This window comes from Balaenoptera physalus (genome assembly GCF_965194825.1).
Source record: "Balaenoptera physalus genome assembly, chromosome: 15".
NCBI lineage: Eukaryota > Metazoa > Chordata > Mammalia > Artiodactyla > Balaenopteridae > Balaenoptera > Balaenoptera physalus.
Genome location: NC_138894.1, coordinates 9,290,837 through 9,312,824, shown reverse-complemented (window position 1 = coordinate 9,312,824; position 21,988 = coordinate 9,290,837). Strand labels below are relative to the sequence as shown.

The 21,988-nt window shown below is 41.5% G+C and overlaps 1 protein-coding gene across 4 annotated transcripts in view; it reads right to left on the bottom strand.

Moving 5' to 3' along the window:
- Positions 1–21,988, bottom strand: part of AFF3 (ALF transcription elongation factor 3) — a 557,646-nt gene that overhangs the window by 273,178 nt on the left and 262,480 nt on the right. The gene's annotated exons all lie outside the window — the stretch shown is intronic.

The following is a 21,988-nucleotide window of genomic DNA, read 5'->3' as shown; positions in this document are numbered from 1 at the left end:
AAACAACCCTGGCCGTTTACAACACGATTTATAGCTTGTAAAGCACTTGGACATATATATTTCTTATTAGATCCTCACTACTTCGCGGGACAGGTAAGGAAAGTATTGTTATTTCTGATTTATAGATGAGTAAACTGAGGCACAGAGGGATTTTTTTTTTTTTTTCTTAAAGCCACAGAAACAGCAGATTCAAACCCAGGTAGGCAGAGCTCCACTCCAGTGTTTTCTCTCCCACTCACACCGCAGAACCCTGATGTTATGTGTCATGTCAACATCTACCACCCAAAGAAGCAGTGAGAGACCTTACTTGTATTCTACGAAAGGAAACCCAGGTGTGGGGTTGTTCAGAAACTTTATAAGGAACACAAAGTATGCCTCTTGCAGAGCTGAGAGTCTCTCCCCCTCACCCTGGGGCTAATCCCTGGTCCTCGCGGTGGACACTGGCGTTAATGATGGAGCAAGAGGACAGCAAGGGCTGCTTCAACAGCCAGCGTCACCGCAGGGCTGAGGAGCCGCAGAGCGATGTGTGCACTTCACACCCAGAGCTGAAAGGAACCGCTTGCTTCATGGTTCAGTGTTCTGTGTGTTAATAAGAGAATGCAGCCGTAGGACGGCTTCAGCCTGCTGTGCCCACTAACAACCACACACATGGACACAGATAACCAGGGAGGTGGAGGAGTTCTGTTGAAATCTGGCACTCCCGCTTGCCATTCTGGGTTATTTTATTCTCCAAAAAGGCACATCGTTTGCATGGAGAATCCAAGATCAGAAACCGGTTCATTCTAACCACGATCTCACAGATCGGTTCTGATGTCGTACCTTAACAAAATAAAGAAAGGGACTGATTCTTGCATCCCACCAAAGAAATGTGCTGCTCATCTGTGAAATGTGGCCGCTCCAGGGTCCCACGATCTCCCATTCTCCCTATTTGGAGGCCGCCTACAGTGGCCACTAGAAATGAGGCATTTTTCCAGGGATCTTTATTTTATTTTTAAAAATAAATAAATAAATAATCTATTATTTTTGGCTGCGCTGGGTCTTCATTGCTGCACGCGGGCTTTCTCTAGTTGCAGCGAGCGGGGGCTACTCTTCATTGCGGTGCGCGGGCTTCTCATTGTGGTGGTTTCTCTTGTTGCAGAGCACGGGCTCTAGGCGCGTGGGCTTCAGTAGTTGTGGCGCACGGGCTTAGTTGCTCTGCGACATGTGGGATCTTCCCGGACCAGGGCTCGAACCCGTGTGACCTGCATTGGCAGGCGGATTTTTAACCACTGTGCCACCAGGGAAGTCCCTTCCAGGGATCTTTAAAGAAACCTCTGAAGGTAGAAAACTAACAGAAGCTTAAAAGTCATGCTTGCCTGCTGGTGATACCCAACAAAGGCTCAGGGGACACAATGACTGAGCGGTGTCCCAATGCAGCATCCCCTGGAGGTAAGACCTGCCAGGCCCCAGAACCCCCAAATGCTCACTGGTCACCACAAGACGTGACTCTGACGGTTAAGTTGGTGGAGGATGAGAAAAACGAGAGTCACTGGTATAAGAAGATACATAAATGTGAATGCATAAAGGAAGCCTAGTGTGACTCCCTTTCTTAATTACCTAATACAATTCCCACTAGATGCATAAATTCCAGTTCCTATTAACAGCCCTATGAATAATAATCAGTTTACTTTCTGACTTGTATCTAAATATACTTTCTATATGATTTCATCTTTTATTCAGCTGTTTAAAAGCAGAACATCTAATTACAATTCCTATTAGTCAACATTAATTTTTTTTTCCTTTTTGCCATGGAACATGTGTGATGACTGATTTTCTAAAAACAGAATTCCTTAGCATATGGAACAAATCGTGTTATTATTAATGCATCCCCAAATGACTCTGCATTTCAATTCCCTTAATTATTTAGTCATTGCTGATTATGTCTTTTTACAATTCATTATCCCATTTCTTGCAACGTGGGCATTTTATTTATTAAGTGTCAAAATGAAGGGTTTGACCTCATAAAAAAAGACATATTTTTTAAAGTCTGTGCTTCCCTTCTTTAACATTTTCAGGCTATGTGATAACAGAGCTCTTAACAGCAAGTTTTTCAAGGACACCGTTAGGTACATGCTAATCTGTCTATAGTGACAGCCGTTGTTGGCAGGCTTTGTAACGGAGTGGGGAAGTGGGCTGTGGAGTTGCCCCCCAAAATATCACTAAAGATCAGCCCAGGATAAATCAGGAGTTTGGGATTAACATATACACATTACCATATATAAAACATATAACCAACAAGGACCTACTGTATAGCACAGAGAACTCTACTCAATATTTTGTACAACATATATGGGAAAATAATCTGAAAAAGAATAGATATATGTACATGTATAACTGAATCACTTTGCTGTACACCTGAAACTAACACAACACTGTAAATCAACTATACTGCAATATAAAATAAAATTAAAAAAAAAAGATCAGCTGCACTACTTCCAATCCCAATTCAATCACACTGAAATGTGCTCATTTTAAACAAAGATACTCTTTGTGTAAGTAGATTGTTGTACTACTTTTATCCATAAGCTAAACTGATCTTTTAAAAATAGCTCTTCAAGTAGTACTGGGAAACACAGGATAAGAAACATTTACTAAATTAAAAGAGAACTGACTCAATAAGAATTTTGTCCTCTGGCTGATCCTCTTGAAGTTATGAAACCGGATTCTGACCTGTGCTATTCAAAAAGGCCTGGGCAGTAGGACCATCATGCAGATGTTGGCTCAGGGAGTTCTTGTCTGAGGTCAAATTCATTGTAAAAATTTTTAAAAAGGCAAAGGGAAAACAGGAAAGGATTAAGAAGGCGGAGAATGTGAGGAAATTAAAGGAAAATAAACATATTTACTTATTTCTACCCAGCTAAAGCCTTGTCTCTGAGATGTGAGGTTTTCTTAACTGTGTTTTTTGTTTTTGTTTTTTGTATTTATATTTATTTATTTCTTTATTAACATCTTTACTGGAGTATAATTGCTTTACAGTGTTGTGTTAGTTTCTGCTGTATAACAAAGTGAATCAGCTATATGCACACATATATCCCCATATCCACTCCCTCTTGGGTCTCCCTCCCACCCTCCCTATCCCACCCCTCTAGGTGGTCACAAAGCACGGAGCTGATCTCCCTGTGCTATGCAGCTGCTTCCCACTAGCTATCTATTTTACATTTGGTAGTGTATATATGTCAATGCTACTCTCTCATTTCGTCCCAGCTTACCCTTCCCCCCTCCCCATGTCCTCAAGTCCATTCTCTACGTCTTCAGTCCTGTCCTGCCCCTAGGTTCGTCAGAACCATGTTTTTTTTTTAGATTCTATATATATGTGTTAGCATACAGTATTTGTTTTTCTCTTTCTGACTTACTTCACTCTGTATGACAGACTCTAGGTCCATCCACCTCACTACAAATAACTCAATTCCATTTCTTTTTATGGCTGAGTAATATTTCCATTGTATGTATGTGCCACATCTTCTTTATCCATTCATCTGTCGATGGACACTTAGGTTGCTTCCATGTCCTGGTTATTGTAAATAGAGCTGCAATGAACATTGTGGTACAGGACTCTTTTTGAATTATGGTTTTCTCAAGGTATATGCCCTGGAGTGGGATTGCTGGGTCGTATGGTAGTTCTATTTTTATTTTTTAAGGAACCTCCATACTGTTCTCCATAGTGGCTGTTTAAAATCAATTTACATTCCCACCAACAGTGCAAGAGGGTTCCCTTTTCTCCACACCCTCTCCAGCATTTATTGTTTGTAGATTTTTTGATCATGGCCATTTTGACTGGTGCGAGGTGATACCTCATTGTAGTTTTGATTTGCATTTCTCTAATGATTAGTGATGTTGAGCATCTTTTCATGTGTTTGTTGGCAATCTGTATATCTTCGTTGGAGAAATGTCTATTTAGGTCTTCTGCCCATTTTTGGATTGGGTTGTTTGTTTTTTTGGTATTGAGCTGCATGAGCTGCTTGTATATTTTGGAGATTAATCCTTTGTCAGTTGCTTCGTTTGCAAATATTTTCTCCCATTCTGAGGGTTGTCTTTTCGTCTTTTTTTATGGTTTCCTTTGCTGTGCAAAAGCTTTTAAGTTTCATTAGGTCCCATTTGTTTATTTTTGTTTTTATTTCCATTTCTCTAGGAGGTGGGTCAAAAAGGATCTTGCTGTGATTTATGTCACAGAGTGTTCTGCCTATGCTTTCCTCGAAGAGTTTATTTGTAACCTAGATGGTATATACTACGGTAACGCAGAACAAAATGGCAAACCTTCTACTAAGTGTACCTTCTATTTAAGCATGTACCTCCTGATCATGCTAAAGCTGAGTACTACTGAACAGGATGTGACAACGGAACTTGTTCTTTGTCTTCTGATTTAGAACAAACAACAGATGCCATATAATCAAAGGGAGGCACACCTAGGCAGGGCAGAGCTCACATCCAGGGGCTCAAAAAGCCTTTTATGACCTTTTGCTCGATACTCATCCGAGGCCCCAAAAGAGAATTTCGTTGAAGAAAGTAGCTGTAATACTGATACATTTGCCTCCCCCATCTGAAGTGAGGGAGGGGAAGGGAGATGGTTTTTCCTCCCCTCAAGATCAAGTAAGAGGGCTTTTAAACAGCCCCCATCCCACACCCACACATACCCCAATAGCCCTCAGGGGACTTTATATTTGCTCTGGGAGTTTGGGAATACCTAACACAAGCCTGAGAAACTCCACAGGGGCGTTGGCTGACTTGAGGGGCCAGGGTGGCAGCACAGAGGGCTGTGTTGGCTACGGACTCCACTCCCATCTACAGAGACTAACTATACCATTGGATGCAGAAGCCAGGTTGGGGCAAGAACAGGCAAAGAAGTGAGGTCGTTTAGACTGGAAGAAGGGCATCACCCTCATCAAAGCAGCTACAGGTGGACGTTTACAGTCAGGAAAATCTATTTGGAACCATTAAAGAACCCTGTGAGAGAAAGAATATTCTTTCTCTCCTAGAGACAGAGACAGACCCACCAACCCAAAAGAGCACCAGTGTCAGCTCACAAGGACCAGCAAGTGTGACTTCTTTTGCCCCTCACCCCTCTTCTGTCACCCTAGCTCTAGTGGAACCAGAAACCTCAACTGAAAAAAAGAAAAGCACAGGCCAGTGAAATAGAGAAGGAACAGCCATACCCCTCCTTCCTTCCTAGGATTCCGGCTTGTAGGAAACCCAAGTTGGGGGAAAGAAATCTTTAACTTTAAATGAAGTTCAGAGCTTTGATGATGCCTTGTGACTGGGCATTTTAATTATTGAAGTGAAACATTTTGTCACTAAGAGTGACTAGAGAACTTTAAAATCATCGAGTAGTATCTGGAAAAGCCATGGGAGCTACTGAGATTTCTTTCAGCAGCAGGGAGAGAAGTAGCTCGTGAAAAGGGTTTCAAGAGAAAATGAGGGACTTCCCTGGGGGCGCAGTGGTTAAGAATCCGCCTGCCAATGCAGGGGACACGGGTTCGAGCCCTGGTCCGGGAAGACCTCACATGCCGCAGAGCAACTAAGCACGTGCACCACAACTACTGAGCCTGCGCTCTAGAGCCCGTGAGCCACAACTACTGAAGCCCACGTGCCTAGAGCCTGCGCTCCGCAACAAGAGAAGCCATCGCCGTGAGAAACCTGCGCACCACAACGAAGAGCAGCCCCCACTCGCCGCAACTGGAGAAAGCCCACGCGCCCAACACAGCCAAGAATAAATAAATAAATTAAATTAAATTTAAAAAGAGAGAAGATGAGAGGGAAAACATTGCTGTATGTTTGCATGCTATGGAGTACCTCTTGGATATAACAGTTGCTTACTGAGGTAAAACACACGATGTAAAATTTACCATTTTTATGTACATGGTTCGGTGGCCTTAAGTATATTTGCATTCTTGTACAACCCTAACCACCATAACTTCTTCATCTTTCCAAGCTCAAGCTCCCTACCTGTTAAATAGTACGTAATGGTTGCCTCTTAATCAAGTAAATAAAGGAACTCGGTGTAAGGCCAGGCTTTAGCATTTACTACATGCTGTTGGGCCTGTTTTACTTTATCTATTCCATTTCTGATACTCTTATTTTTGTGTGTGAAGATCTCAGTTTTTGACTACATCATATTCCTTCTGCCTAAAGAACTTCCTTTACCATTTCTTGTCCAGTTGATCTGATAATGAATTCCCACGGTTTTTATTTGCCTGGAAAACTATTTCTCTTTAGCTTTTGAAGAATATTTTTGTTGAGAATTCTGGGTTGAGGTTTTTTTTGTTTTGTTTTGGTTTTTGTTTTTTCTCCCGTTTCACGCTTTAAAGATTTATTCTGTTGTCTTATTGCTTGCCCGGTTACCAATGAAAAGTCTGTCATTCTTATCCTGGTCCCTCTGTTGGTAAAGTGTCTTTTTTTCCTCTGGTTGACTTCAAGATTGTCTCTTTGTCTTTGGTTTTCAGCAGTTTGAATATGATATACATTAGGGTGTGTGTGTGATTGTGTGCATGTGTGTGTGTTGGTATTTATCTTGCTAAGTATTCTCTGAGCTTGAGTTTCTGGGATATGTGGTTTCGTGTCTGTCACTAATTTTGGAAAATTCTTGGCCATTATTTCTTCTGCCTTGTTCTCTTTGTTTTTCCTCCTTCTGGAATTTCAGTTACATGTGCTTGACCATTTAATATTATCCAACCAGTCTTGGATGCTCTGTTCTGTTTTTTTTTTTGTTGTTGTTGTTGTTTTTACACTGTTATCTCTTTGTTTTCAGTTTGAGTAATTTCTGTTGACTTATCTTCATGCTCTGGATTCTTTCTTCAACTGTGCCCAGCCTACTGATGAGCCCATTACAGACATTCTTCATCTCTTTTTCATTTATCAATTTTTTTCATGTGGTCATCTCTTACAGTTTCCATCACCCTAGTGAAATTATCTGTGTGATCTTGCATGCTGTCTGCCTTTTCCTTAAGAGCCATTAATATGTTAATTGTAGCCAGTTAAGTTCTGTGTCTGATTGTTCTAATATCTGTGTCTGGTTCTGATGATTGCTTTGTCCCTTCAGATTGTGCTTTTTCTTGCCTTTTTATAGGCCTCCTAATTTTCTGTTGAACACCAAACATGTTGTATAAGACAGTAGATTCTGAGGGAAGTATGTTCTATTCCTGGAGATGAGAATGCCTTTCCTTCTGTTAGGTCTTCAGTGTGGAGGTTTGTGTTAATCTAATGAGGGGTCGGGCTGGATGTGAATTTGCTCTCTGCTGGGCTATGAGTCTCCCCACTTGGCTTTGGGTCTTCTCTTTGCATAGCTCTCCCAGTTGCATCCCACTGTTCTTTTTACTCAGTGCTAGTCTGTGCAGTGGTTGGAGAGCTGGGGAGAGAAGATGGTCTCTGATGTTTTGATTAAGCCTTGGTGTTAGCTGGGCACTGTGAACATGAGTCTTGGTGGTGTAGCTTTCCTCCAGAGGTAATGTAATGTTAGGGAGTACATTATTCCTGACCCTTCCCTAGGGGTAGAGCTTTTTGTTTTTTCTAAAAAAAAAAAACCCCGACTCTGCCGATACAGTGGGTTTCCCACAGGGACTTCAGGATGCATTCTGGTTACCCTTCCCCTTGAAGAGTAAGGAGTGACGGGGGGAAGGGTGTGCTTTGTTTGGGTGATGGTTGCCATTCCTCTCCTCCAGCTAGAGGGGGACCCGCCAGGGCTCTCAGGCTGCACTTGTGTGCCCTTCTTCCTACACATTAAGGTTTCTGATCAGTAGGAGAGATAGAGGAGATGGGTCTGGGTGGAGGTTCGGCAGTGGCTGCAATTCCCTTCCCCTAGCCAACACCACAGGTGAGGCTTCCCAGCCTGCTCCCAGGTCTTCCCTATGAGCACCTGGGGGAAGAAAAGCCTGCAAAAGAGTGCAAACTCCCCTGTGCTTGTGGTGCCCTCCTGTGAGCCCATGTTCACCTTTGCCAATCATACAAGTTTCTTCTAACTGGTTTACACGGCCTTGGCTGGTGTCCCTTACAAGCAAATGCTCAAGTCCTGTTTCTCCCTGAAGGTGCCTGTCTCCCTTCATATTTCAGGTTGTTTGCCTTGTGACCTCAGTTCTTTCATGGGTTTAATAAAAGTAGCTGATTTGCTCTTTCTCTGGCTTTTTTCTCCTCTTGTAAGAGTGGAAGTGGTGCTCTCTCCAGCTCTCTACCTTCTGTAGCTCTGAGCTGAAACACTGCTGTTTTCAATAGCACTTTACCAAGTTGTGTGCAGTTCTTTATCTCCTTTGAGCCATACAACCAGCCTGGGTCAACCACATGTTACTGCTGCCACAGGAGGAGAAGAAAATCCGTTAAAGGAGACTGGGATTGACATATATATATATACACACACACACACACCCACTACTATGTATAAAATAGATAACTAATGAGAACCTGCTGTATAGCACAGGGAACTCTACTCAGTGCTCTGGGGTGACCTAAATGGGAAGGAAATCCAAAAAAGAGGAGATACATGTATACATATGGCTGACTCACTTCGCTGTACAGTAGAAACTAACACAAGATTGTAAAACAACTATACCCCAATTTAAAAAAAAAAGAAAACTCACTACTGACTAAGCTGAATATGCATGCCCAATTCTTCATTTTCAAGTAACCACAGGTGTCATTATAAACTCCTAATTCACTCAAGAGTGGGTTCCTAACAGATGAAAAAACAGTTTATAATTTTAGATGCCTTTGAGTTCCCATGACGACATGAATTTTCTACATGTAAAATTCCAGCTCTTACTCATTGTTGGATGCTAGGGTTCACTGACTTTTTTATAGTAATAACTCAAGGTGTTGAATATAAATAATTAACAAGTAATAAGTCCCATACTTGAAAGGATATATAAGATGTCTTTAAAAATTGAATGAGTCAGTTTTTTCATGAAGTTAGATTTTCAATAAATCATTCAAGTACTTACTGAGAATACTGCTGGGTGCTACAAAATCATACAGAAATGTAGGCAATCTCATTCTATTTGAAATTAAATCTGTATGCCAATGAAAAACACAATATTGAAAAGATATAATCCTTCATACATGGTACAGGAATATCAACCTATTTCCCTTCTTGTGTCTTCTTTTAAGGCTCTATGTGGAAGCTGGGGATTTTCTCAACCTACCTCTCTGAAGACTTCCACTATTTTAATTCACTGTCCTTCCAAGCCCAAGCAGATTTCTGAGTCTTACTCTGCTCTCCTCAGTTGGATAAGTCTTAACGTGGGAAGGATTTATATTTAAGTAGGAGGGTTCTATGTCATTTGCCAATAAGCAAGACAGCTGTTCCAAGCAATCTACCAAGTTTATTTCAATGTGAAAATACTCCTATAAGTTAGAAGCTATGCATAATTTTTAATCCTTTGTGAGTTCTCAAAGGGAGTCTTGAGAAACATAGTAGACTAGAACATATATTATAAAAACTACTTTGCCTGGGTAATCTGATTCATAATTAGGCATACTTGGTATAACCATACACTTGTAAAAGCAACTAACAGGCATAAATTGACATAAATGAACGTAGTTTACAATAATTAAGAAGGCAAAGAAATTTAAATAAGCACTTCAACTGTACTTAAAGAGATAAAACGCCGTCAACCACCTATCAAACAATGTTCCACCAGGGGGTGTAGTCTGCACTTATTCCCTTTGCAGCTGCTTTGCTTAGTGTGCGCACCTGAACAGTTGTACAAAAAAAAAAAAAATACATTTTTGTAAAGTGATTTATAATGTCCCACTGGCTTTCATTTTTATTCCAAGGAAGCATTGTCTTTATATTTTATCGTTTGTCAAATCAAATTCAAAGTGATTCCAACACTCTTGTTTTCTAGTAATGCTAAGTTGTAAAAAAGCTGTAAGCAGATATCTAGATTCTAGATATTTAGATATCTAGGGGAATTTGCTATTAATCCTAGGTTAATCCTTTCCTGTAGGCAGGAGTCCTTTAGCAAAACAATGATTTCTTAGCAATAAAGAGCTAATCTCGCAAATATTCTACAACCGGATTTTACAGACTGAGATTTCCTTAAGTGAACCTCATCTCCAACGAGTTTGAAAATACTTGATTATCCTAATGAGAATAATAGCAGCTAACAGTCATCAGCTCCAAAATAAAAGGTTGATTTCAATCACAGATTTGCAAGATTGGTTTACCTCCAGAACTGCGTTTGATGAATGAAAACATTTGGTTAGGCATGTTGACTCACGAAGATGTTTGTATCCACAAATTTATCTGGCAACAGATGTTACAGCCATATCAAATAATGAGCAAGAACAATAGCTTTCTTCTTTGCAAACTGTGCACTGTATTGAAATCTCTATTGACTCAATGCTACCAAGCTGGTCAGCGGCAGAGCCGTTGCCGAACAGAGTGTTTGATGCAAGAACTCCAGCTGCAGTGAAAATTCACACCTGTGCAGTCAGGGGTGCGGGCTGCGGCCACCTGGACCTCTCGGTGCCTCTGGCTCTACATTTGCACCCACCCCTCTCCTGGGCAGGAGGACAATGTTGACTCTTGGGGCTCTTACGAAGGGTAATATGAGCAGGTGGTGTCAGTAATATGGAGCTTTCTGGAAGGCAGCAAAACACAGGCTGATGCAGAAGAAGCTGGCACTTCAAGATGTACTACCAGTAACTAGGTTACACGTGAATACACGCTCAAGACCGATTTGTAAGGAACTATCAACGGTACTTCTGTGTTCACCATGCACCCCTTATGCCACACCGCAGGCATCAACGCTCAATCTAACTCCTCAGAAACGCTGTGTGGCTTCTAAAGCAACAACTGCAGCCATGAGCATCCTTTCTTACCCGCAAGGCCGTGAGAAAGAGGTGGTACAAACACAAGAGTCCTGATGCATCCCCACAAGAAGAATTTGCCTAGTCTTATGTACTGAAAATATTCAGCCTTTTAAGAAAATCACTCTATCTGGTTTATGAACTTAGGCTCTGGACTCTGGAGTTTAAACCTTAACCATGTCTCTTATTTACTATGTGTTCCCCTCCCCTTATCTCAGTTTCCTGCTCTGGAAGATGAGGATGACATCATCTAGAGTTAGAGTGAGGATTAAAGGAGGTAACAGACATCGAGGGCACAGAAAGCCATCGATGCGTGTTAAGCCATGCTATCATTATTGCTTCTATTGCGTTAATTCATGGAGTTTGCTCTAGTCCAAGGAGACTATTCAGATCCCTGCACCTCAAAGAAAGGGGGGCTATCACACAATATTGCTTTGATGGGCTCGTTATCGTTTTTAGTGATAAAAGGTCCAGCACACATCCTTCTAGAGACTGTGAATTTTCCCAGTGCTGCTAAGACCCTGGGGGTGGGAGGTTGGGTGGGGCGGAAGAATGCATTTAAAAACTGCTCCAATCAAAATTATTGCCAATCTGATCTCGGAAACATTTGTTCTAATGCACTAAGTATTCTGCCCACTGCTTTTTCTTTCCATTTTCCTCCATTTGCACGTGCTTGGCTTTTGATGTGGCATACACTTTAAAAATACATTATTAAGCAGACAGGCCTGTCACCCCTGGAGGTAGCACTCTGTCCCCCGCTTATTCTTAACAAATCTCCTTTTGTGCTCTTTTGTGCTGAAGTGATTAATCATTTCAACTATCCAAGGGTTGCTGATGATCTTTCTAGATGACTCCAGTTACCATGAGTCCCCCCCTCTCCCCCATCACCATCTACACTGTTTTGAACCTGTTGGGAATCTGCTCTTGAGTCTGTATTCATGTCACAGTGATCTCCTGATTTCATACAACAATAACCAGCGAACGTCCAAAAGAACTCAGTGTTCATTTCTTGCCTCTTTCCAGAGTCTGCGGTTGGGGTGCGGGTGGAGGGCTGAGTGAGAGACTTCATTGAAAAAACCAAGGAAATACAAAGTGAAAAAGTCAGAATGATCAACGCTCATTTTGCAGCCCAGAGGGGAGGTTTTACTCTCACTGGAGGGAACCTCTCGCGACACCATCTTCTTCATGTATCATGGCTGGATTTTCTTTCTCCCTTTTCCTCTTTCTCTCTAGTTTATCTGCAGCTGAGTTTTCAAATGGCTTTCCTGTTTGAAGCTGGGTAAAAGACTGTCATTTGGTTTCCAGAGAAGCAGCCTGGGTAGGTTTCGGGGGATTCGGTCATTTTTCAGAAGCTGTACCAACATTTTTAGCTAACTTGAAAGGTTCTATTTTTAAAAGCCTGTCCTGTCAGCAATATGCTCAAGGACTTTCATTTTTATAATATTACTTTTAAAAAATACTTTACATATTCAAACTCAGATATTAATATATCTTGAATATATTAACTTTTCTCTTGGGCTTATCGTACTAAACTGTTGCCAAGTTGGAAAATAAAAAGTAACCACTTATAATAATCTATATTCTACAAAGGAAACAGTAGGATTTATTTTAATCAATATTTTATCATATCCTTAATTCATGTTTGCCCTTATAGATTATATTTTATTAAAAATAGTATGTTTACCAAAAAAAGTACTCTTTAATTATATAAAATAAAATATCTTCCAAAATTGCAAAAAAATAAATAAGAAAAATAAATAAAAGCCTATCATTCCCTCTCCCCCACCCAGATAGACACTGTTAAACTGAATTCAAAAATATGTTTAAAAACTGACCAAAAATACTGTGAGATCACAAGTTATTGCCAGAGAAGGGAAGGCTAAAATGATTCGTAAAGTAAGTATGCAGATATAAATATATCGATACTGTTAAATTAATATAGAATCCCAGGGTGATTTTTAGAAAATATGTACTTTATATGCAAAAATAAATCTATATTTGAGATTACTAAAAAGATATTTACAAGTAGCTGAGGCATAGAGTTTTAAATTAATGCATAATATGTCAATAATAAGCATGCTGATCTTAGGATTTTTAATCACGTTTCAGAAGCCTAATCAATGTTCATAGAAAAATACTTTCTTTTTAAAAAAAAGGTGTAGAATATAAAATTTTTAGTATTTTTAATTCTACAGAACCACAGACCTCTCATTATTTAGGATTACAATAAAAAATAAGGCATTAAAATGAAAACATTGTAATGAAAAAGTTGTAATAATAAACAGGAAACTGTCCATGGGTTACAACGCCTGTAACTTTTTAGGAAATTCAGGGGAGAGAGAAAGATATACTTTTGCATAAATAGGTACACCTTTTTAGTGGGAGGAAAGAGAGAGGGAGAAGCTGTAATAAATAAATCAGCTAGTGTCAGGATATGACATTATTTTCCAGCCCAATACTGCAATCCCCCCTTATCCATGGGGTATATGTTCTAAGACCCCCAGTGGGTGCCTGAAACCACAAGTAGCACCAAACCCTACACACATTGTTTTTTCCTATATATACATACCTAGGATAAAGTTTAGTTTATAAATTAGGCACAGTCAGAGAATAGCAGAACTGCCAGCATCACTACTCTTGCACTTTGGGGCCATTATTAAGTAAAATAAGAGCCACTTGAACACAGTACCGAGATAGATACCGAGATGCATGGGATACGCTGGACAAAGAGATGGTTCACATCCCAGGTGGGATGGAGCAAGATGGCACAAGATTTCATCACTCTGCTCAGAATAGCATATGATTTAAAACTTATGAATTATTTTTGGAATTTTCTATTTAACATTTTCAGACCTCAGCTGACCATGGGTAACTGCAACTTTGGATAAAAGAGGACTACTGTATCTGGAGAGACAGGAAGAGGTGTACATTTCCTAATTTATCAGCAGAACTAAAGGTGTTCAGGAAGCAGGCCAAGCATAGCGATTCTCCAGAACTTCTGGGCTACACGTGGGCCCAGGAATGGAGCCATGTGCAAATGGGAAAATGCCTCATTTGCAAAAAACAGTTAATTTAGGAGCCTAAAGAATGCCAAAACTGGATTACCCATTCTGAAATTGCGGGCTTTGTGTGTGGACAGCTTTCAAAATCAGAACAAAACCACCTGTAGATAAATACGGGCACATGTTCTAAAAGTCATAAAAAATGTCCTGAGTTTCAACCCCTACATTTTTAAAATACTTACATCTCATTGCATCCAACAACCATTAAAAACATACAAACTGCATAACTATAAACCAAATATATCAGAATTTATAAAACAGCATATAAATGAAATGGCAAAAGAATAATCAGGTTTCTAAGTTTTTTCCATTATAATGATCTAAATAATTATAAGTGTAAGAACTACAGGTAATTATGTCTTACTTAAAAGATATGATTAATATCTAGATAGATGTTCTAATTTTTCAAGGCCTGTATCTTGTCAATCCTCAAATTATCATTTTTGATCTTAGAAATTATTTTTAACTTTCCTGTATGTGTACAATAGTAATTTGCAGCAAATCTGTGTAATTTCACAACCCTCCATTTGAAAAAAGAGAACACCGTGTGTGGTTTTCATGATAAGTACAATTTAAAAATGTATGTCTTGAGTTGATAACTTTGGGTAATTGTTCCAAGAACTACTTTACATGGAGCATATTAGCAGTGGAAATAGCTTTGACTTCCCTCCTTCGATTACACGAGCAGCAATATGGTGATTAACCAAATTATCCCTGCAAATTTATTATCTTGATTTCTTCAACTTGTACATCACATTCATTAGCTATCAAAATGGAAAACTCAGTTTCATGAAAGATAATCAGACTACAAGTGGCAGATACAAAAGGTCTGAGCTTTTCTGGCGTGGATACCAGCAGTAGCTGGGAATGCCTTTTCACTTCCAACCCTCAGGAGTTATTAGGTGAATTCTCATCTCTCTTGAATTTGTGCGAAATGTAGAATGTTCTAGTGCTCCCAGGTAACCCAACAATCTTGGCCGTCCTTGGAGAGCTTATGTTTCAGGGGGACAGCACCTCAATCTTTTTTTGTTGGAGGATTGGAAGGACAACAAGGTAGAGAGGAAAAACAGACACTGAGCAAAAGGTCAAAGGCATTCATTCATTATTCCTCATCCATTTATTCAGCATTAATTAAACACCCATTACATGCCAGGCAGTTTGATAGCTCCTGGAGATGGATGGTAAGAGCCTAATGGGGCTTAAGAAAGACAATTATGACTCAGTACAGTAAGTGCTATGATAACAGGAAAGGGTACTTGGGGGGGAATACAGAACAAGAGCATGTAACTCAGAGTCTGGCAATCAGGAAGGCTTCCTGGAGGGAGTGACATCTTAAGTGAGGCTTGTAAGATATGCAAGAAACAGTCCGGTGTTCGGGGTCAGGGGCAGACAGAGCGTGCTCTGGGGTTAGGGAAGAGCATGAGTGAAGCCCGGAGGTGAGGGAGAGAGCTGTGGTGCCGCTCCTGCAGAAGCCATGTACAGAGTAAGAGGTGGGCAGGGGTGAGAGATGAGGCTGGAACACCACTGGGGCCAGAGCACGTGTGGCTCTGCAGAGGACCTCCAAGAATCTGACTCTGTCTTGAGCCCAGTCTCACTATCTCTTTGCTCGGTGGATGTGCCTTGCAAGGCTAGAGCAACAGAAAACTTTAAAAAGCAAGTATATTTAATGCCTCAGTCCTCTAATGTAGTGCTGAAGTTCTCCAAGTTTCTTCACGAGAAATGGGGAAGGTGTGCCTTTGACCTTGCTGGAAACCCTGGCCATGGTGCAGTCTGGCTACTGACATGCTTCCCTTGTCCCAGCCTGGGCACAGCAGGAGGTACATGGCACCGTGAGCTCCGTGACGGCCTGTGGCATCCAGCTGTTGTTAACACTATGTGTGGACCTCCTCTTGTCTTCCAGTCCCCACCTTCACAGTAAGATATTGACAAACACCCATGCAAAGATATTGACTGCGGTATCAGAACTCACCCTTGACTATGAGGGCAGAGAGTATATTCCCACAGAATATATGCTGCTTGCGCTGCTAACATCCCCTTGGTCTTCCACACCCCTGGTTCTGTAAATGCCTCTGTGATGTCTAACCGTGTGCATCAGAAGGAGACAGGTAAAAACAGAAAGGCAAAGCCATTCACTCCCAATGGGAACTTCCAGACCTTCACGGTCCCTTTGGCCATCACCCCAAATCCTCTGGGCTCGGAACAGATTCTGAATTAGAGTATTCTCGTCCCACCTCTGTTAGAAACTGGACACCTCCAGAGTCATCACAAAGCCTACAAAGTGTAGCCAAATGGCCCTGAAACAAGCAGCAAGCTGCTGCATACCCCTTACAGGCACCAGGATGCCCCTGGCAGAGAAATGGAGTCATTTAAGTAGGGCTTTTGTTTTCAGCCAAAAGGACAAATATAATAACATCTAGTAAAAATGCACCTACAGATGTAAAATAAGATATAAATTGTGTTACTGCTGTCTCTATCCATCCAAGTGGCCAACTGCAAAAAGAAAAATCAAAACAAAACACTACCAAGTGAAACTCATTTATCTTGGATAAAACATGTAGCTTTTGCTTGGTGAATTTCTCTAGACCTCCAGGAGGTTTACTTTTGCTTTGATTCGATTTTATTATGACAAGTAATGGGATATATAAACGGGCTCCTCTACATTTATACCCGGATTGATTTTGCCATTTGTGGGCTTCATTTTGTCATGAATAAAATCTTTACTACTTGAAACAAATGAGATAATTTATTAAAAAAAACACACACACACACAACATGAGGCAGGAAACGCCTGTCTGGTCTGAATACAGGAGATTTGACCTAGGTCCAGCTCTGCGAACGACCCAAACAGATCACTTAAAACAAGTTGTCCCTTTGTTCTCTGTTTTCTCCAAGTGGCTAATATATTTTCATGTGGGTTACGGAGCATGTAGACATTTAAGCACAAGGCTTCTCTTGGCTCACCATCCAGGGTCTGAACACGTGAGGGGGCCGTGATGATGTGCGTTGCATGTGATGGTAATCTCAACTCTGTCCTCACTCACAGATCTCCCAGCATCACAACTGGAAATCTTGCCTAGGAGGCTCCTTAGTTTCTAGAAAACCAAGGAAAAGAAGCTCCCTCTGTCTGCTGGAAATGTGTTCAGTTATAGTGTCAGGAAATTGGTTTGGGTCTCCAGAATTTAAACAAGTCCCAGGTACTCCTTTCATGTCAACAGAAGGGCAACTCGACGTAAACATTCGCCATGAATATCTCACAGGAAATTGGAATTAAATTAGTGACTAAAGATGAAAGCCAAGAAGTTAATCTGCTCAGATGTTGCACTGAGATTGTCTCTAAATTCATCCTTTAAATCCAAACCAGATCTCAAACACTGGTCTCTTATGACAAAGGCTCCCTACGTTATGAGGAATGCCTGGCAATAAACGCCATCTAGAGCCGTGTGGCATAAAATCTGTGCATTCTAGATTACAGCCCTGTACAACCCCATTAAGTTGTAAACGGATTTTATTTGCTGAACAAATGTTAATGCCATTCTACGTTAATGGATAATGCTAGGAAAAGCACCTAAGTATTACAGCACTGGAGCCTTTAGGGATGAAATACAGTGTAACTTAGAAAACTGTGTTACAAACATATGTCAGCGATGAGGGCTCCCAGCCCTTGGTGTCCATCTCCTAAATGAATTTTGCAGTAATACACAGATTTACTAGGTCCCAGGATTGAAATTCTCTGAGTGAGGATAAAAAATAATTATACTGGAGAACATAATGTAATATTCAAATGACTTGAAAACAGTCACCTCAGCAAAAATGAGAGGGGGGAGGAAAAAGAAGTTCAAAGGTGGTGAGATTGCTGACGTTGGTCATAAAACCTCTGTGAGTTCAAGTGCACACACGTGTGATCGGGCACTTTCAGATCATACACACATGGGAACCGGAAACCTCCCTTTCACAGCAAAATGCCTGAGTGGTTTCATGAATGAGCTGGCGGGGGGGCTTCTTCCTTTAATAAGACAGCACAGCAGGTAAGAGAGAGGGGGTGCTGGTCCCAGACGGTGCTGGTTAAAATCCCAGCTCTACCATGTGGTAGCTGTGTGCCCTTGGCCAGTTGTGTTTAACCTCCCCTCGCCTCAGTTTCTTCCTCTGTAAAATGGGGATGATAATAGTTCCCAACTACACAGAAGGCAGTTGTGATGGTCCAATGAGAAAACACACACAAGAAGCTTGGAAGAGTGTCCCAGATATAGTAAGTGCTCAATATATGTTAGCCTATCCTCACTGGTGGTCGTGACTGTGTAGGAAATAAATGCAATGGAAATAAATGGAATGGAAACCACAGCCTTTCCTCACAAGAGGTCTCTAAACTCAGGGACTCCATCCTCTCAGTTTTCTCCAGTCTGGACCCTGCCCCCTCTCCTCCACAGAAACAGCTCTCCATAAGGTCACCAACGACCTTTTTGTTGTCCAGTCCATTGGGTGGCTTTCGATCCTCATATTTTCGTGTCCTCTCAGGAATTCTGCGCCCTGTTGAATGGAAACTCTCTTTCCTTGGATTCTGTGACTTTTCACGGTCACAATTTTCTCTAGTCACTCCCTCTCATGTTCGTTTGCCAGTGGATCTCCCTCCCTTCCCTGCCCCTGAAATGGTGGAATTTAGGCTCTCATTGCTTCTTGGCCTCAAGTCCCTCTCCAGGCAAATGTACCCATTTCCATGGTTTTACTACCAATGTGCTAATTCATCCAAAATGCTGGCCTGCAGCTCAGACCTCTGTTCTGAGTTTCTCTACATTCCCCTCGTCTACTTGAACATCACAAAGGCACCTCAAACTCAGCACGTCTAAAAATTAACACAGGATGTCCTCTTCTCCCCCACCCAACACAGCATCTCCCTCCATCTTCCCATGTCTCCACCAAGCATCCCTCACTTGGAACCTGCATCAGCCTCCCATTCCTCTTCCTTCTTCCCCTCAAGCCACTCCTCACAGCAGCCAGAACGGTGCATCTACACTGCCAATCTGATCACATCACTCCCAGCTCCAATCCTTCACCGGCTCCCCTGTGCTTAGAGCCTCTTGAATGTGGCTGGGAAAGCACAACACGACTGGCCTCTCCTGCCTGGCTTCTCCCACCTGCTCTCCAGCCACGCGGGCCTTCTCCTTCCTTCCCGGGTCTTTAACAAGCCAAGCTCTTCATTCCCTCTGCTTGGAATCTTCACCATTTTCCTTAGGTTGCTTTCCTACTCACCCTCCAGCTCTTAGTTCAAAGGCTGCTTCCTCAGGGAAGTAGTTCTTGACCCCAAATTCGGTAACGTACCCTAGAGTAAGCGCTCATAAAACCCTGGGTATTTACCACAATTCACATTATACATTTATTTATGAGATTAAAAAAAAAAACTTAGTATCTATCTCTTCCAGCACATTGTCAGTTCCCAAAGGGCCAGGGGTCATGTCTCTCTGACCCACCGCTGTTTCCAGTACCTCCCACATGGAAAGGGCATACAAACACTTGTCCAACGACCATCTCCATTTTCATTATTTTAAGGTATTTTTCATGACCCTGATCTTCCTCCACAACAAGAGAGAGCCTTTTTAAAACGAGATGGCTGCAAGCAGTAAGTACCTCTGGTGACCTTGACGACCTCAGGTTTACCTGAGCTGATTCCAAGGGGAGAGACCACTGGTAAGGAAAATTGGGCTCCACAAAGATGATTCACAGGAACCGAGCATTAAAAAAGGCCAATACATCTTGTCCGTGATTTATAGCAAAGGGAATCTGTGAGCCATCACGATGATACTCATCATTCTCCTTTGCAGGATTCTTTTACTCACTCACTCATTTACTTATTCATTCCACAAAATCGTGAATTCTAAAATTCCAAACGTTAGGGCCACCGTGTGGGAAGAATACTGATGTGTGACAGATACACAACAAATCCAACAGGCTGTAACTGAGAAGGCGCCCTGCGCTTGTGTTTGCAGGAGAGGAGATGCTTAGGATAAGAGGGGAAGACAGTCCTGGGGCTGCCTGGCGTGAGAGGCAGGTGACAGCCAGAAAAACATTCCAGGCAAAACTGGGAAACAGACATGATCCTCTAGGAGCTCCTGAAGTTAGACCACTACTAACACCTGAGACTGCCAGGTGAGGGGGGAGAAAGATGCTCACACGACAGCACCAGCACCACCATCACTTCCCAGTCTATACCATCTCCTCTTCGGAACACTCCTCACAAGCTCTGGGAAGTGTGGAACTCAGAGCTCAGCTGTCTTCCGAAGAAGGCAGCATCCCCCCTACCCTTGACCCTGCACGTACACATAAATCAATTCTCTCATTGGTCCAGGCTTTCCCTCTTGCTCCACGCCTGATTCAAGGCGGGCAGGGGCGGCACCCGTGGTGTGATGGATTAGGGGTCAGTATCGTGGGAAGGTAGGAGAGTGGGGCCGGGGTGCCAGGCTCTCATCAGCTCTCTTAAGAAAAAAATAAATAATGCTTTAAACTCTTGACTACACCATTCAGTTTTATTTGAAGTGAATTTTTCACTACCTAAAGCAGGGGTCCCCAACCCCCGGGCCACAGACTGGCACCGCTCCGTGGCTGTTAGGAACCGGGCCACATAGCAGGAGGTGAGCGGCGGGTGAGCAAGCGAAGCTTCACCTGTATTTACAGCCGCTCCCCATCGCCCGCGTTACCGCCTGAGCTCCGCCTCCTGTCAGCATTACGGTGAGTTGTATAATTATTTCATTATATATTACTATGTAATAATAATGGAAATAAAGTGCACAATAAATGTAATGCGCTTGAATCATCCTGAAACCATCCTCCCCACCCCCGTGGAAAAATGTCTTCCACAAAACCAGTCCCTGGTGCCGAAAAAGTTGTGGACTGCTTCTCTAAAGTATATCGTTTTGGTATGAGAAATACTCAAACTCTTTATAAACTTCAAGCCCTGCTTAGAATAGAGAACAGAAAGGTCAAATAACAGAGTTCTTCCATATCCTCAGAAAAGATAAGAAAGGATGAGAAGGGGTAGGATTTTTTAAACATAAACAGAGAAACCAAAGAGGGGATTGGTGTGTTGTGGTATTATCATTTTGCAGATATAAACACCAAAACCAATCAAAGGAAGATGGCTTGAACATTGAATACTGGGACCCCAAACATCAAAGTATGTTAAAAGAGAAAAATAGAAAAAGTACATCTGCATTTTACACTATCTGTGTTTAACCTGAAACAAGGCCCCAAGATAGAGATCATTTAGATGTAAAATACAACACGTATTTTATTCAACATATACTTAAATGCCAGAAATGAAGCTACCACACTTTGACAGCTGTTTTCTATATAAATCTCTGCCAGAAAAACAAAAATCATTATGAATTCATCAAATCAAACTTCAATGAATTATTTTAATCAATTTGAGAGTGAAAAAATTTGTTTATGAAATAATGCTTTCCAGGAAGAAATAAAAATCCTTCCGCTGAAAACAATTTGATGGTTAATGTAAAATTTTAAACCACATAACCATATTACTGTAATTCACTAGCAATTCAAGAAAAAGTGTGTAGGATGCCCAAAAGTTAAAAACCTATTAAAATAAAGTTTCTCTTTTTCTTTATAGAGAATTGCCACACCATCTGGTCTGATTCGCCTTGGTGTTTTGCCCAGTGTAATATCAGCTTTCTGAGAGCTATAAATTATTAGGTTATTCCGATGAAAAATATGATTGAAGACAAAATATAGGTTGAAGAGGACATCCTGATTATAAGTTTGGATACTCAGGAGAACACTAATATGGCAGAACAGCCCAGCCTAAGTGCATCTGCGCATGAAACTAGTTCACAGAGGCCGTGCACGTGAGATGATGGTGATGAAAAGGACAGGCTTACAGAGAGTAACAGGCAAAATAATAACACGCATAACAATATGGAAATAAATTTTCAACGCTGAGCATCACCTCTTCGTCAGAGTGCTTCTGATTCTAATTAAGTTTGGGAGAAAAATAACCAGGCAACCCCTGCCTGACTGGAAAGCACAGACTATTGAAAGATGCTTTTAAATAGTAGGGTGATAAATGGGGGCATCCAAATGTGAACACA